General features: G+C 39.3%; 1 pseudogene; it reads right to left on the reverse strand.

Annotated features, from left to right (window-relative positions):
• Positions 1-18,284, reverse strand: part of LOC149250836 (tyrosine--tRNA ligase, chloroplastic/mitochondrial pseudogene) — a 35,454-nt pseudogene extending 17,170 nt beyond the window's left edge.
• Between the last annotated feature and the right edge of the window lie 591 nt (positions 18,285-18,875).

The following is an 18,875-nucleotide window of genomic DNA, read 5'->3' on the forward strand; positions in this document are numbered from 1 at the left end:
GGTAGATGCAGACTGGTAGACGAAGGGTCTACTGATGTTGAGACCTCAGATTCTGTCGAAAAAGGTTCGATAGAAATGTGCGCAGCAACCTCAGGAAGGTTTGTCGACGAGGAACTCAAGGATGACGACAGGTAAAGAATGGGGCCTGTGGTGTCCGTCATCTCGACATCGGGGGAGGGGATCACAATAGAGGGGCTAGAGTTTCCCTATTCTAGTTGAATGGTGGTACTAGAATCCACGATTAGAGGAGTAGAGGCTTTCGACTCAGGGAATGCTTTGTTTGGTCAATTTAGTGTGAGCTAAATTGCTATTTATAATGTCAACCCGGGGTTCGTAAACTGACGAAGTGAAGTGTACTATATGTACTAGATAACCATTTCCTTAGTCTTTTGTTGTTTTTAGTTTTTTTTTAAGTTTGTTTTTGGATTTATCTTTCCCTAATGTGAGACGATGAAAAGGTGATAAAGCAAGTAAAATATGGATGATTATGGTGATCTCTAAGTGGTTTTTCAAAACTTAAAAGGAAGAAAGCTTTAAAATAACTGCAATGAAATCAATTCTTGAAAAGAAATAAAGACATCAAATAATGAACTAATGACATCGGCCCAGTATCTTTGTTGCTGAATGAAAATGAAAGTGAAATCTACATTAAATTCAATTAAAATTAAGAACAACTAATCCACACTATTTCAACTTTTCAACTCAATCTTCCTTGTGAAAAGATGTCATGAAATGTTAAGCAATGTGAAATCTAAAAGAAGTTAAACTGCATAAAAGAAACTAATCACACTACTTTAACTTTCTTGACCTTTTGCCTTTCAGCTTAATTTACCCTGTGAGAAACAGTCATGAACAAGTCAAGCAATGTGAGATCTAAAGCAAACTAAATCAAGCTATAATGAGTGATATTCTGGTTCCTAATAAAGTTATTTGATTATAGAAAGAAACCATTAACAGATGAATAGCATGATTTCTAAGAGCAGAAAATAAATGTACAACTTAAGGAAATGACAGTACTAGAAATCAAACTTCAGACAACAAAAGTCAGCGACAAAGACAAGATGATCTCGTATGCCAATAGTGATAAAAAGAAAAGGTGAAAAATTGCCCCGGGCTGCCTAAGAAAACCTGCAAAAACACTGATCAGTTGTAACCATAAAAGAGCAGCAATGAAAATGTAAATCAACAGAAATCAAAAAGCTTTGTTATGCACAGCTAATATACATGATGAAATAAAATGTAGCATTTAAATGACAACTGTACAACTAATATACATGAACAGGAAAAAGTAATGCAAGAGTTAAAAGACAACTGTACAAGGCTTTAGTGAGCAGGGGCCCTCTGCCACTTCAACCGATTCAACGAACAACTACAAGCTTAAGTTTAAACTAGTCTTCTCATATATTAAACAACAACGTAAAAGTGCAGTGGGGAAATACAACAGCTTCGGATTACATTACAAAAAAGATTAACTTTTACAACGTTCATGGACGCACTATTTATAAGGAAAGAAAGCTAAACAGATTAACTAAATCTACGCTATTAACCACGCTGCCAGAGACACGTAAATCCTCTTCAGCCTGGATCTAGGTAACTGTCATCATGTTTATTAAATCTGAGAGGTATGGCTATTGGATTCATGCTATCAGGATGTCTTCGTGGCTAAGGACTGTGCCACGTAGCTTCACGTGCTCAAAAATAGAGCTACGCAGAGCCGTGCCACCGCTGAACACTTCCGTTGACTATCATTTTCCCCTTGTTTGACCGCGGGCTTTTATGGCCGTGCTGGATGATCTGGAGGGACACGTTCCATGTCCTTGACTCATGTAGCTTGCCCATGTGGCTCATTTCTTCAGAGGACAACTGTAGCATGGTGTTTGACAAAACGGCTGCAGAATCTTGTGCTGGCTGCAGAAACCTGGGTCGGCTGCGGAAACCTGTGTCGGCTGCGGAAACTGAGAAGCTTCCGCAGCTATCTGAACAAAATTCTAAACCAAACAACATCATCAGCGTAGTTAGAAAACCATGTCAAAGGCTCATCTTTAAACTAAAATACAATGGTTTAATCAACGTGGTGGATGAAATGAGTGGAAAAAGAAGGCTGAGAGGGTGTATAGGAAGGTGCAGGTTCGAGGCTCAACATACCCCCACTGTGAAGGTGTTGCATGTCCTCATGCAACCAAAACTTAGTTATTTTCCCTCAATCCATATGCTTTGAGGCTTCTGCAAGAACATCTAGCCCTCTTCTCTTTCTCTTTGATGCTAAAATGGTCCTTGGTTTCCTGACTAGACATTTGAACTTAAGATTAATCAATGCCCTGCTCAACTTTTTACACTTTTTCTTCAGCTTCCTGTTCTTCTTTTGCCACAGTCCTAAATGGAGCATAGTGTTATCATGGACAATCTTGTCTACCTTACTCTGCTCTTTGAGTGCTTCGTTTTCCTGTTTGATGTGCCTATTTAGGACTTCCAATTCAAACACTTCCTGTTTTAAAGACTGTACTTGTGCATCAAGTGGCAAGGTGGTGCTTGGTCCTGCAGCTGATTGTTCCAAGGACTCTAGGTAGTTATATGCTTCTTGCTGGTTGGAATCTACCTCAGGTGTTTTTCTCGGCCTGAACTCAAATTCTGGTGAAGGAGGACTACTTTCTCTTTCCAGTCGAAAAGGGCTTTCCTCACGTGGAGGACTTGTCTCAATGCTTGGCTGAGTTGGAGATTTCTCAAGTGTCTCTTTATCCAAATCAATAAACTGAGACTGTTTTTCTTGGGCTACATTCTTCTTTCCTTTTAGCCTACTGCTCCTCCTTATGTGTGGACTAGTGCTCTTTTCCTATGCACTCTGTTTTTCTTTTTGTTTCTTTGTTATGGCAGCATCTTGAAGATCTATTAATCTCTCTGACAGAGGTTGATAATCTTCTTCTATGGATTGTTCAGGGGATGGATAGGTTTCTTGAATGGTTATCTTGCCTTTGTCCTTCTTCTGTTTCTTGTTTTTAGCTCCCTCCTCTTCTTCTTTCTGAATAGTTTCCTGAATGTCTATTGTAGGAGAGTCTTGGGCTGTAATATTCTTTCCTTTCCTCCTACTTCTCTTTGGAATTTTTGGGGAACTGCTTCCAGAGGCTTCAGTCAGTTCTTGGAAGTGGTTTCTTGTCAAAAACTTTTCCCAAGTATCCTTAGTGTTTTTCAACTGATCTCCAATAAGGATTTTTATGAACCCGTGATGGTAAAGATGGGGTTCAATACTGCCTACGTGTTTTTGAACAGTAGAGCTCATTTTCTTCAAGCTTGATAACAGAAAATAAGGCAAATTAAGGGTATAACCTTCCATAAAATTCATCATTAGCCTGGCATGATACATGTACATGGTACCAAAACGACCCTCACATGTGATAAATTTCTGGATAAGTAATAACATAGTGGACCATTCTTCTTTGATTGCATGCACAAGGATTCCTTTGGTAAATACAGAGGTATCCATACCTGGGTTTTGGAGCATGATTCTCCATCCTTGATCGTCCACACTTCTGTTTTTGAACCACCTTTCGCCTTCTTGTGGGAGACTTGTTGCAGCTGCTATTGTGGCCTCGGTCACTATAAATTTTAAGTCTCCTATCTCCATTGCATGTCCATTAAAGGACCGTGCAAAGGCTTTAGTCACTTCTTTGTTATAACCCCTGAACTTTTGAATGAATCTGAGCCACCTTGCTTTCTTCAACGACTCCTTCGTTTGAGGATAACCCTCCAGGTATTTTGGTCCCTCCGGTTCAGCTCTTAGTAGTTTTCCCATTCTCGGCTTTAAATTCCGACTGAGAATTCTACTGCCTATGAAGGTTCAGGAAAAAAAATGGGCTGATTACGGGATTCTTAGGGTAACTGGAGTGGCCGTAATCGAAGTTTGGGATGTATGTGGTGACTGAAGCCAGGGTTTGGAGCAAGCTGTAGTGGATGCAACGGAAATGGAGAACAGGGAATGGTATGAGTACCGAGAGAGTAAAGGGTAAGCAACAGTAACGAGTTTAACATCGAATGCATGCGGGAGTGAAGTGATAAATGGGCAGAATAACAGCTGAGTCCTTTTGAATCGGATGACTTGCGCACACGTCTCAGCAGACGGCTGCGGAAATTATGGTGAAGGAGAGCCGTAGTATAGTAGGTCACGTCTCAAAGTACGGCCAATAAATGGGAGAGCAGTCCATAAATTTAGAATGATCATGGGACCGTTAGAAATGAATAAGGTGTGTATGGAATGACATCGTGGAAGAGGAGTGGTATGGGGCTTGTCATATCAAATCATTGCATTTAGTGGAACTTGCCATGGTTTAAATAACTATGAATAATAATGACATTGAATTGTTATTTGGTAGAGATTTTTGATCATACCTTTGGAAGTTTATCATTTCTTGATTAAGGCTTCTGACCCATGGTTGTTCTTTGATCTTGAAGATGCCCCATGTCTTTGCTGCAGTTGGTGATGATGACACTAACCTTTGACTGTGATTTTTTTTTGAAAACAGAGTGATGCCGGCTGTAGAGACAGAGTGATGATGGCTGCAGAAATCGTTTCTGGCTGCGGAAACTGGTTCTAGCTGCGGAAACTAAGACAACACCCCTTTAACTGCACAAAGATAGTTAGAGAAGAACTAACTAAATAGAATAGTCCTGAGAGGGACTTTTATTGATGGAATGAAATGAAATGAGTGGAATGAGATGGAAATGAAGTGGAGTGAAGTGGAATGGAGATGAAAATGAGATGGAGGTGAAGTGGAATGGAGATGAAAATGAGATGGAGGTGAAGTGAAATGACAAGTGAGGTGGAGTGAAGATGGAAAGAAAGAGAGATTTTTTTTTTTTTGAAAAATATAGTGTCAGGTGCCCCTGATTTTCACTCTACATTTTCTGTATAAGACTGCCAATCTATGATTGGTTTTCAGGCTTATACAAAAGTTTTTTTTTTTTTTTTTTACAACTGAAAGAAACAAAGACTAGGCTGATGGAGGAGAAGGATTCCTCTCCACCAGCCTCATTGCAGAATTTTCTTGAAACATTTTGACAAAGTCCTCTTTTGAGAGTGGCTTATGATAAATTTTCAATCGGTGGCCATTCACAATGAGAGGAGTTTGAAACTCATCAATGGTCTTGACTCGAACTGCTCCATTGTTAAAGACTTCATCAATATCATATGGTCTAAGCCAATGAGTCTGAAATTTTCCTTTGAAGTCTTTAAACTTGGAATCAAACAGTAACGCCCAATCTCCCTTTTGAAACTTTTTCTCTTTGATATATCTGTCATGCCACCTAGTTCTTTGGTGATGAACTAGATCAGTCCTTAAAATTGCATCTTGTCTTATTTCATCTAGCTCATTCAGCTGCTCCATTCTATGCTTTTGGGCTTCTGATAGATTCATCCCCAACTGAACTGCCATCTTGAAAGTCTTGACTTGAAACTCAATGGGGAGCAGGACTTCTTTCCCAGAAACAAGTTCATAGGGAGAATGTCCTGTTGTGTTCCTCCATGTAGTTCTATAGGCCCATAAGGCTTCAGGAAGCCTTTCTGCCCAATCTCTTCTGTGGAGATGAACAGTTTTGGTGATGATTCTCTCAAGAACTTTGTTTGTAGATTCCACTTGACCATTTGCTTGTGGATGGTACGGAGTAGATTTTCTGTGCTTGATTTTGTATTCTTCCATCAGCTTCTCCATCAAGTTAGATGTAAATTGACTTCCCTAATCTGTCACAATTTCTCTTGGAACACCAAAACGAGTAAAAATATCCTCAAAAAGAAATTGAACAACTGAATCTTTAGTGGCAGAACGCAATGCCTTAGCTTCTACCCATTTAGTAACATAATCAGTGCAAACCAATATATACTTCTTTTGTTTAGATGGTGGATTAAGAGGTCCAATGAAATCTAAAGCCCATTTTTCAAAGGGTTCGATGAGTACCTGTGGTTGTAATGGCATTTCATTTGAAAGAGTTGGTCTCCCAACTCTTTGGCAGCTGTCACACCTTCTAACATATTGTTTTGCATCTTTGAAGAGAGAAGGCCAATAATATCCTAAAGAAAGGATTTTATAGGCCGTCCTCTTGTCAGCAAAGTGTCCACCGCATGGTTCATCATGACATGCCTTAAGGATGTCAAGCATTTCATCTTCCCGAACACATCTTCTGATCACACAATCTAGCCATGTTTTAAACAATTCATTAGAAATCCATGAATAATTTGAACTCTCCTGAATAATTTTCCTTTTCTCATTAGGAAATAAGTGTGGAGGTAGCTTCCCTGTAACCAAATAGTTAGCAATATCTGCATACCAAGGAGTTTTAGTAGTTACTGCAAACAAATATTCATCTGGAAACTTATCCTCTACAGGAGAATCTTCGTTAGTATTTTGGATTCTAGACAAGAAATCAGCTACTGTATTTTGTTTCCCTGGTCTATCTAACACAGTAATATTGAATTCTTGTAAAAGTAAAAGCCATCTTGTAACTCTGCCATTAGTAACAAGTTTTTTCATGAGATATCTAATTGCAGAATGATCAGTATGGACAAAAGTTTCATAGCCATTTATATAGTGTCTAAACTTGTTGATTGCATGAACAACAGCTAAAACTCTTTTTCAGTCACAGTATAATTTAACTCAGTAGGAGTCAAATTTTTACTGGTGTAGTAAATGGCATAAGGAACTAAATCCTTTTGACCCAACACAGCTCCTAGAGCTGTATCTGAAGCATCTGTAGAAATATGGAAAGGAAGTTTCCAATTTGGTCCTCTCAAAATGGGTGCTTCAGATATTCTTGTTTTCAAAGTTTCAAATGCAGATTGACAGTCAGGATCCCACTTGAATTCACAGTCGTTTGTAAGTAATTTGAAGAGTGGAGATGCTATTTTGGTGAAGTTTTCAATAAATCTTCTATAATATCCAGTAAATCCAAGAAAACTTCTAACATCTTTTTGACAATTTGGAATAGGTAACTTGGAGATGACTTCAACTTTTGATCTATCAACTTTAATCCCATCTCCTGAAATATGATGTCCTAAAACAATCCCTTCAGTAAACATCATAAAACATTTTTCATGACTTAATGAAAGATTTGTTTCTTTACATCTTATAAGGACTTTTTCCAAATTTTCTAATGCCTCTTCAAATGAATTACCATAAACTGTAAAATCATCCATATAGACCTCTACACAATCATGAATTAGATCAGAAAAGATTCCTAGTACTGCCCTTTGAAATGTTGCGGGTGCATTACATAATCCAAAAGGAAGTACTCGGTAAGCAAAAGTTCGCCATGGACAGGTAAATGTGGTCTTGTCCTGATCTTCAGGTGCTACCTGAATATGATTGTAACCACTAAAACCATCCAAAAATGAGAAATACTTTTTGCCTGCTAAAGTATCTAATACCTGATTAATAAAGGGTAAAGGAAAGTGATCCTTCAAAGTTGCTTTGTTCAGTTCCCTGTAATCAATGCAAACCCTCCATTTACCATTATTTTTAGGTACTATAACCAAAGGAGAAACCCACCGGCTATCTGAAATGGGGTAAATGAAGTTTACATTAAGTAAATTTTGGAGCTCTTCTTTCACTATCTCCCTAAGGTTTGGATTCATCCTTCTTTGAGGTTGTATGATTGGTCTACTGTTTTCCTCAATGTAGATGTGATGAATGCAAGTCTTAGGGTCAATACCTTTCATGTCGGTATACTCCCATGCAAATGCAGTAGAATGTTTTTTCAAGATTTTGGTTAGCTCTTCCTGTTGTGATTTTTCCAAGTTTCTGTTGATATTCAATGTTTTTCCCGGAAAAATCTCAATGGCGGAACTACCAAATTCTTCCATAGAGAAAAGAGACATTTGTCTAGATGATAGACACTCAATGTCAGAATCCAACTGAAATTATGTGTGGTCATATTCTGAAGATGGTTCAAAGTTTTCTAATGTGTTCAGAATTTGACTATCTTCACTGATCTCAGAAATGGTAAAGACAGGTTGTATAGTATCTTCATCATCAACCCACTCATTATCTCCTATTTCTGTAATTGCTTTTGCTGGAGGATACAGATTGAACTTCTTTGTCGAATTGCCATCAGAAATATACATATCCCCAGACCTACAACTTATGAAAGCATCAGCTGTGGCTAGCCAAGGTCGTCCTAAAATAAGAGGATGTCCTCCTAGATTACTCTTGGGAGTTAAATCATGAAATCCACTGGATATTCCCAAGAGTCTAAGGAGACTGGAATGTCTTCTAATACACCATCTGGTTTAATAATTGATCGATCTGCAAGTTGCAATAAAGTAGGTGTAAAAAGAAGATTAGGAAGTTTTAGCTGTTCCATAGTCTGTCTACTCATGATGTTGATAGCAGCCCCTAAATCAATCAAAGTATTTGGTATTTCTACCCCATTGATATGTGTTTTGACAATTGGACTACCGAGATCTACATATTTCTGCATAGTAATTTTTCCCATCATGATATCTGCAATTTTCCCTACCAGGTGGATTCTTCTTGTATCTCTTGGTTTCCTTCCTGGTCTTTTAAGAGTCAACTCCTTTATTGTTTTTGCTAGAATAGGAATCTCTTTAATGGCTTGTAACAAGGGAATCTTGATACAGAAATTCTTCAATTCATCTAGAAAATTATAGTCAGGCAACCAAATTTGTTTTTCCACTCCTTTGTCAATTTGTAATCTTTCAGGAAAAGGAGGTGTGGATAAAGATGCAAGTTGCTCAACTATGGGAGTTGTGGGGGTTAACTCTTTTTCTTTTTCTTTTTGAGTGTTTGGGTTTTGAAGAGATGCTTCAGAACCCTTATTGGCTTCAAGAGAATCTTCCTCAAAAATGCTTTGCTTTTGAGCATTTATAGAAGGCTTATCTAGGACTCTACCTGATCTGAGTTGTACTTCATTGAGAGGAACAATCATATAGGTAGGAAATTGTTGACCTTCCATCATGTAAGCATTTTGAGGATTTTTATTATTGGGGTTTGGAAATGGCTGAGAAGGAAGTTGATTTGACTTCTGTTGGAATGGAAGCAAGAGTTGAGAATTTGGATTCTGTTGAGAAGGTTGTTGTTGTTGTGGAAATGGCAATGATAGTTGTGGATTTTGATTTGGAAGTTGTGGAGCTTGTTGGTTTTGAAAAGATGGGGGATATTGGTAAAATTGAGCAAATCTCCCATAAGGATTTTGCATACCTTGTACCCATGATTGAAAAGGATTTTGAGGTTGGGACCAAGGTTGCTGCCAAGGATTCCAATTTGGTGGGTTTTGAAAGTTCATAAAGTTGCTAAACCCTTGATTTTGTTGCCCCTGCCAAGGTCTCCTTGCAACAAAACAGAGAGATTCGATTGTATTTGGATCTTCTTGAAAGATAGCTTTGAGCCCAGGAATTGAAGGACAATCCTTGGTCTCATGATTCTCTGAACAAATTACACATGTTTCTACAACTTTTGCATCCAAGGGACATTCCCTTAGAGCATGTTTCTTCCTACACTTTGGGCAAAAGATGACCAAAGCCTCAGCTTCTGCTTTCTGCTTATTGTGAATCTTAAGGGTGTCTAGTTGCTCACTAAGACTCCCTAAGATGTCAGTTTTGAATTCATCAAGCATGTTGCCAATCTCAGCCCTACTTACTGATCCAGTTGCAGATTTGTTTGCTCTGATGAGAGAAGGATCTCTAGGCCCTTTTTGAGTTTTAGATTTCCCCCTTGAGAGATGGACACATAGCTCTGCTATATCATGAAGTGGAAGTTGAGATATGTCTCCTTTTCCCATCATGTTCAAAATATCTATCCATTCATCTCTAATGGCTTTTAATAGAAGGGCTTTCAAGGTCTCCTCATCTAAGTTACTCATTTTTTCTCTTTTCAGGTTGTATTGAAATCTTTCAAGTAAATCCTCCAAGTTTTCATCTTCTCTTTGCACCATTTTGAATACCTCATCCTTGTGATTGGTGGGCATACAATAGTCCAGGTACCTATCAAAAAATGTTTGTTTCATATCATTCCAAGACCTAATGGATTGAGTGAGTAATCCCATGAACCATTTCAAGGCTACTCCTTTCAATGTTGAAGGAAATAGTTTGAGTTTTTGAGAGTCTTCCAGATAATCATAAGTTCGACACACGACTTCAAACTCAAATAGAAATGTTTCAGGGTCCTCATTCCTTAACGCATGGAAGTTTGGGAGGACAGATGGTGAGATGTTTTTAATTGTTGCTCGGGAGTCCTCATCGACTATAGGAAATCTGAATGAGTTATCTCCATCCCTATTTCCCCCAATGTTACCTCTACCTCCTCCATTGTTTCCTCCTCCTCCTCCTCTACCTCTACCTATACCAAATCCAGTTGCTCCTTCCTCTGTCATGGTATTTTCCCTGGAGACTTCAGAGTCTTCTGGTTCTCCTACTAAGGGTGAACGAGAAGGAATTTCTCCCTCTTCTTCTTCAGATGATTCTACTTCTTCAATTAAAATTTGTCTTTCTGTAGAAGGAAGGAAAGGATCTCTTTCTAATTCAGATTCGATGGAAGGTGTGGGAGAGTCGACTCCTGCCTCTTGAATTCCAGGAATCCTAGGGCTAGGAGTGTAAGTTGGAGATGATGGAGGTGTCTCTTGTCTATTCCTTGAAGTAGATGGACTTGTAAAAATCAAACTCTTAGCTCTAGCTAAAAACATTCCCCTAGAATCTCTTGCTCTATGCATGTCATTTTTTTTATTTTTCTTCAAGTCGGGCTAATAATTCTCTTTCTGATCTTCCAGGTCACTCTAGGTGCAAGAAGAGAGCATACTCAAGAAACTATTAAACCAATAACTTTCTCTTTTCTGATCCTCCAGATCACACTAAGTGCAAGAGGAGAGCATACTTTGAGAGGTTATCAATTTTCCTTCCTTGAAATCTTCTTGTTTTTTTTTTTTAAGAATTTGGCTACCTAATTTCACTTCCCCGGCAACGGCGCCAAAATGTTTGGTCAATTTAGTGTGATCTAAATTACTATTTATAATGTCAACCCGGGGTTCGTAAACTGACGAAGTGAAGTGTACTATATGTAATAGATAACCATTTCCTTAGTCTTTTGTCGTTTTTAGTTTTTTTTAAGTTTGTTTTTGGATTTATCTTTCCCTAATGTGAGACGATGAAAAGGTGATAAAACAAGTAAAATATGGATGATTATGGTGATCTCTAAGTGGTTTTTCAAAACTTAAAAGGAAGAAAGCTTTAAAATAACTGCAATGAAATCAATTCTTGAAAAGAAATAAAGACATCAAACAATGAACTAATGACATCGGCCCAGTATCTTTGTTGCTGAATGAAAATGAAAGTGAAATCTACATTAAATTCAATTAAAAGTAAGAACAAATAATCCACACTATTTCAACTTTTCAACTCAATCTTCCTTGTGAAAAGATGTCGTGAAATGTTAAGCAATGTGAAATCTAAAAGAAGTTAAACTGCATAAAAGAAACTAATCACACTACTTTAACTTTCTTGACCTTTTGCCTTTCAGCTTAATTTACCCTGTGAGAAACAGTCATGAACAAGTCAAGCAATGTGAGATCTAAAGCAAACTAAATCAAGCTATAATGAGTGATATTCTGGTTCCTAATAAAGTTATTTGATTATAGAAAGAAACCGTTAACAGATGAATAGCATGATTTCTAAGAGCAGAAAATAAATGTACAACTTAAGGAAATGACAGTACTGGAAATCAAACTTCAGACAACAAAAGTCAGCGACAAAGACAAGATGATATCGTATGCCAATAGTGATAAAAAGAAAAGGTGAAAAATTGCCCCGGGCTGGCTAAGAAAACCTGCAAAAACACTGATAAGTTGTAACCATAAAAGAGCAACAATGAAAATGTAAATCAACAGAAATAAAAAAGCTTTGTTATGTACAGCTAATATACATGATGAAATAAAACGCAGCATTTAAATGACAATTGTACAACTAATATACATGAACAGGAAAAAGTAATGCAAGAGTTAAAAGACAACTGTACAAGGCTTTAGTGAGCAGGGGCCCTCTGCCACTTCAACCGATTCAACGAACAACTACAAGCTTAAGTTTAAACCAGTCTTCTCATATATTAAACAACAACGTAAAAGTGCAGTGGGGAAATACAACAGCTTCGGATTACATTACAAAAAGATTAACTTTTACAGCGTTCATGGACGCATTATTTATAAGGAAAGAAAGCTAAACAGATTAACTAAATCTACGCTATTAACCACGCTGCCAGAGACACGTAAATCCTCTTCAGCCCGGATCTAGGTAACTGTCATCATGTTTATTAAATCTGAGAGGTATGGCTGTTGGATTCACGCTATCAGGATGTCTTCGTGGCTAAGGAATGTGCCACGTAGCTTCACGTGCTAAAAAACAGAGCTACATAGAGCCGTGCCACCACTGAACACTTCCGTTGACTATCCTTTGCCCCTTGTTTGACCGCGGGCTTTTATGGCCGTGCTGGATGATCTGGAGGGACATGTTCCATGTCCTTGACTCCTGTAACTTGCCCATGTGGCTCATTTCTTCAGAGGACACCTGTAGCATGGTGTTTGACAAAACGGCTGCGAAATCCTGTGCTGGCTGCAGAAACCTAGGTCGGCTGCGGAAACCTGTTTCGGCTGCGGAAACTGAGAAGCTTCCGCAGCTGTCTGAACAAAATTCTAAACCAAACAACAGTCATCAGCGTAGTTAGAAAACCATGTCAAAGGCTCATTTTTAAACTAAAATACAATGATTTAATCAACGTGGTGGATGAAATGAGTGGAAAAAGAAGGCTGAGAGGGTGTATAGGAAGGTGCAGGTTCGAGGCTCAACATGCTTCATGAACCAAAGGTTTAAGTTGAGGAATTTCGGGACAATTGGTGGTGGCATGCTCAACAACTTCACACAAAGCGCACAGATTTGGGGTCTTAGGGGTTGGAGGAGCTAGGGGAGCCTTGTCCTTTGAATCTTTCTTTTTGGCTTTGCCTCCATGGCTAGATGATTTCACAATAGGAGCTGGTTCCTGTTGAGGTTATGATGTACTGAAGCAACGACAGGGGTCATGGGGATTGGTTGAACTGGGGTCAAAGCGTGATATGATATTGGATGACTAGGCGGAATGTTTGCATGGGGATTGATGTACCATACTGGAATCCTGAGAGTCATGTTAGAAAGGACCAGAGAAGCCATGACAGGTACAAAAAATTTCTCGAAGGGGAGAATAAGAAAGGTATCTGGCTGGCAGGATAATGCCCCAACGGAATAACTCCTAGATGGTTGAGACTTGGAGGACAGTTCCTGGAGGGAACATTGAGGAGGCACCCACAAATAGAAGAGGTCTCTGTGGAGTGGGTCCAGAGGATTCAGGTGGAAGAGCAACAACAGGATGCTGAGGATCTGGCTGTTGATCAGGTGTACCAGACTACTTAAGGGTAGACCGTGATGCTTCTAACATGAAAACACTCATGGAAGTAGGTTTAGAAATGGGAGGGGGAGGACCAGGGAAGGCACCCAACAATGAGGAATCTTTATAGACTCTGGGTGAGACAATGGTGCAAGGAGTTGACGACTGTTTATCAGATATCGATGAGATGATGGACTCGGGGGAGGTCACGAATGCTACTCGTAGTAAGTCAACTGATCAATGGTAATGATATTCCCTTCATTGGGGAAGCACATCTTGTGGAACACCGCAGATGTGATAACTGACATGGCATATGTGTAATTATGGTCTAAAAGGATGTTATAATCGAAAGGGGCATCAATGACTTTGATATTGACATGGATAGTCTTGCCCGCAAGGGTCACTAAACAGTTGCGGTACATGCTAAGGAGCTGGGAGGAGTGTCCATCCCATGCAAGAAAAGTGATGGTGGAGGGGGACAAATCGAGTGACTTGAGTTGTTTCCAAACAACAACGGACATCACACAGGTGGATGCGCCTTCATCAATAATGCATATGGAGATGATGGCATTATGGAATCTAACTGGTATCTGGAAAGCAACAAATGAAGGCAATGGGGGATGCTCTGATGTATCAACTGAGAAGACAATCAACCGATCGTGGGAAGGATCCACTGCACCCAAGGCAGTTAGTAAAGCCTTCTTTTGGGAAGGGCATGACTGGAGGACTTCTAGTGTCGACATGGCGATAGGTGATTGCGCCAAGTCATCTACTATATTGTATGTATGGGCAACTCTGTTAGAAGCCACATTACAACGTAATGGTCCCTTTGGGATCTTGGGAATAGCATCAAATTTGGGTTGAGGGATCTGTGAAGGATAATTTGGTGTCGTAAGAGTCTCAGCGAACAATTTGGTTTTGGACTTGACAACTGATGAAGTGGAGGGCTTGTCATATTGACGCGATCGAGTTTGTAGGTTGATATTGGAGGGGTTAACCTCATCAGAGTTCATCATCAAGATCTGGTAGTCATCGGGACTAGAAGGTTGGGGGAGGTGGGCTGCTTGACCTAGCTGGGGTTTAGCAATAACAAATCCTTGCTAAAGGAAAGGATTTGTGAGCACGGTTGGTTGAGGTGGCGCAGGATTCTAAGGCGATTGTTGACCTTGAGAAGCTACTTGAGCTTCCCATAGTTGGCACATCTGGGGTAAAAGGGGACACTCATGTGTGTAGTGGCCATGTACACCACAACATGCACAAGGCTTGTTCACACGAATAGCCTTATTTTGATTGTGCTAGTCACCCTGTTGCTGGTTGTTGGTTTTAGGCTGGTTCCCTTGGGGTTCACTAGGTTGGTTACCTTGGTTACCCTGGTTACCCTTGTTACCCTTCCCCTTATTCTTTTTCTTCTAATTCTAGGGATTGGTATCACTTTCCTATGTAAACAGTTGACCCTAAGGGGGTGGTGGCTGCTGGGGATGAGGATGCATGGGAGGCTACAACGCTAATGCTTGAGGGGCTGGAGTACTAGGCTGTGCATAAGAAGGAGCAAATATTTGGTAGATGGGTTGGGGCCCTAGAAACATGTTGTTAGTAGGAGGGGCATAAATGTTGGAGGAACTGGTGCCCCCTGCGGGTAGCCATAACTCTGCTGAGAATATGGAAAAGAGTGTGAAATGGATCCAATGATACCGTCAGTGGTGTGAGATGCCCCGCTCACCCAAAGATAGAAAAGAGAGATCAACGCCTTAGAATTCAGCCTCTTTGAGGGGGCAACCTCCTTTACATTACACAAATGAACAATTCTTGGATGATACAAATGAAAAGACCTCCTTTCTATATATAGGAGTCTAAGGGGTCATCACATAATCAGAGCCGACATAACAATAATAATGTAAGGGCACAATAATAACAATAGTGGGCTTCTATGGGGAAAAATAGTAACAATATGGGCACTACATGGGTACATCAATATAATAAGTGGGTTGTACTAATAATAATAAGGGGTTACACTAGTAGTATAGGGGCCTAACATGCCCCTCTCCTTCAAAAAGCGTTGTCCTCAACGCTTGAGTAGTTCTTGATGCTTCTGTATAAAATTCTTGTCCTCCCATGTGGAATATTTAGTGGGTAAGTTCTTCCACTTGATGAGATACTCTGAAATTGATCGATTTCGTCGCTGTCGGGTTCTTGTTTCTGTGACTGCTCCCTCTTTAATTTTTGGCAATATTGTTTGAATTGGGATCTTTTGCAACTTTTGAATAAGTGGCCATAATTATTTGTCCTTCTTCCATTCATCCCTTGCTTCGTTTATCCAATCTGGTTGGATAATAGAAATAGCACAAAACAATGCTTCCACATCCTTATCCTTGAAGAGTCTTCCCATTCGGTAAGGTCGCCATTTTTTAAGTGCATGTAGTATTGCCAACATTTCCTTTTCATAAATAGCTTGCTTGAAATGTAGCAGTAAAAATACCGAATCACCTACATCAAAACATTTTTCACTACGATGTTGATCTACCTGTTGTTTCATTTGATTTTGCACCAAAGTGGCGTTATCCTTTAAAAATTGGTGAACTTGTTGTTGATGCTCGATGTGATATTTCACTACTTGAACCTTTTTATTCTTGATATGTCCTCGTATCTCTAGAGTTTGAGGAGTGCTAATTTCTTCCAATCCTTTATAAGATATGGTTAGATTCTTTTCTTGATGCTCATTGTGATCTTTCACTTCTTGAACATTTTTCTTCTTGATATGTCCTTCTATCTTGATAGTTTGAGGAGTGGTAATTTCGACCAATGAATTACAAGATATGGCTGGATTCATTTCTTCTTTCTTGATGTGATCTTTCACTTCTTGCACCTTTTTCTTCTTGATATGTCCTTCTATCTTGAGAGTTTGAGGAGTGGTAATTCTTTCCAATCCTTTACAAAATATGGTCTGATTCATTTCTTCTTTCTTTGGGGTGGGGTCCTGGCGTATATCTTCTTCTTTTGATGTTTCTTGATCCTTTTATTCCTACTCTTCATATTCTATGTAAAATAATTTCTTCTCAGCACACTTATGAACTTTAGTGTATTTGCTATCACAATTGTAACAAATCCATTTTTCTCTTTTTTCTTCCAATTGTTGTGGTGTAACCCTTGTAGGTTGTGGAAGGCTAGGAGAAACAACACTTCCATCTTTATAGTTGTGAGGGGTAAGCTTCTTGGTCTCCATAATTTTGCTTTCCACTATGTCACAAAGCCCTTTTACTCTTTCCAATTGTTGTGGTGTTGCTCTAAAGAAGGTGTTTCTCTTTGTATCTTCATAATGTGCTATCATTTCCTCTGTGAAAATTGACCACGTAACAATTTGTTTACGAGAACAAAGCCCTTCATACCATAAAAATTGATCCGGTTCTAAATATGAAGATGCAATACATACCTTTTGTAACAGTGGTACACCATGTAGATCAAAATATTGTTGCATCTGAAGTATCCAATTTACCGGATCCTTTCCATCAAACTTCCTCATCTTGCTTTTTCTTGATTTTAGGATCTCGATCTTGAAATGACTGTAACTCTTTAATTTCGAATCTTTGAGTTCTGAAATTGTGATCTGCAGTAGCCCTATGTGTCCTCTTTCCAATGCCACTAGTCTGATCCAAAGTGGATTCTCCAAGAAAGATTTATGCACAATCTCCTAAGATGACCTGATTATAGACCTTTCCAGAAGAGCGAACTTGTATGAAGTGCCATGTGTCACTATTTTCGACCATTGGCACTAAAAAATATATACAGGAAACGACAGTCCGTCCTCTTTCTATACCTTCTTACAAAATTTCAATCTAATGCTTAGAGGGAAAGTTATGATGATTTTCCCCAGGTCATCTGTTTGGAATTTAATTCAAGAGTCTTAAAAAAGACCAACTTCCTCAGATCATATTTTCGTAAATATAGCGCGAAAAGCTCTGAAATTCGGACCCAAGATTCAGCACGATGTATTCTCAAATGGGTTTATTTTTTAGCTTCTGAAACGTCACAGAAAAAATTTATAGCGAAAATGTCACGATGACTTGTTTGGAGCAACAAAACCCTAGAATCCAAAGCTCTGATACCAAATGTTATGGAACCAGTTCACAAAAAGATATAAAAGAGAGATCAACACCTTAGAATTCAGCCTCTTCGAGGGGGCAACCTCCTTTACATTACACAAATGAACAATTCTTGGATGATACAAATGAAAAGACCTCCTTTCTATATATAGGAGTGTAAGGGGTCATCACATAATCAGAGCCGACATAACAATAATAATGTAAGGGCACAATAATAACAATAGTGGGCTTCTATGGGGCACAATAGTAACAATATGGGCACTACATGGGTACATCAATATAATAAGTGGGTTGTACTAATAAAAATAAGGGGTGACACTAGTAGTATAGGGGCCTAACATATTAACACTTCCAAGATGAGGGAGGTCTGGAATAATGGTATAGACATAACCTAATTGAGCATAAATTAGATCATATCTCAAAGCGGTCTGGAGAGCTTCTTCCTTGGTTTGAGGAAAATGGGACGCGAAATCTTTCCCGATGGGGGATAAAAGGCTCTTGAGAAACCAATCTAGATAAACACAGTCTTCAAAAGGCAGGGCACGACATGTGGTCCTCCTTCGACGCCACCCTTGAACATGGTCGTAAAGGCGAATAGCGAAGGATTGACAGAATGTGGTCAAAAGCTCAATACTAGTGTCATACCTGAGAGGTAACTGGAAATATGATAAGAACACTTCAACAAGCATCGCGAAAACGGAATGAGAGATGGTGGGCTGATCTACATACCATTTTGCAGTGTCTCCAGTGAGCGTGCATTGGAAGATTTGAAGATGAATAGAGTCATTAGTTATGGAGTTGGATGAACACCACATGTGGAAGGATCAAACATGGTTGGTAGGACTCTCTTGAGCAATACCCTCAAACTTTGGGATGTCTGAGGGAAGCTTAGTCAGCATAGAGGGCCAACTAGCATCATGGTTTATGGGATTGTTTATCAACTAGTTAAGATCTGGTAGACTTAACCCAACCATAAAAGCGAGCATGGGGGCTTCTGGAACGATTCCTGAGATTGTTCCACTTGATGTGACCACTGGTATATTATTGGAGCCACCACCAGTTTGGGTTCCTTCACCAGTTGTGGGTCTATACATGGTGACGATATGTGGTGAAGGATGCTTGAAATCAGATGAGGAATAAGAAGGACTAGGAGAAGAGTCGGGATAGGGACTCAGAGGGCTATGAACTTGAACCTGATGGGGATGAGTAATATGCCCAAGCAGAAACTAGGGGTGAAGGCCTAATAGTCTCCATGACACACGCCTTGGTGGTGCAATGGTGGAAGGACACACCGAACACAGAAATGTTGAAGGGAGATCAATAATATATCTTCTGTCTCTGGTGTGGTGAGATAAATTTATTATGTTATGTCTTGGCT

This window comes from Pinus tabuliformis, chromosome 7 (genome assembly GCF_031772625.1).
Source record: "Pinus tabuliformis cultivar Carrire ecotype Pingquan chromosome 7, CPIR1, whole genome shotgun sequence".
NCBI lineage: Eukaryota > Viridiplantae > Streptophyta > Pinopsida > Pinales > Pinaceae > Pinus > Pinus tabuliformis.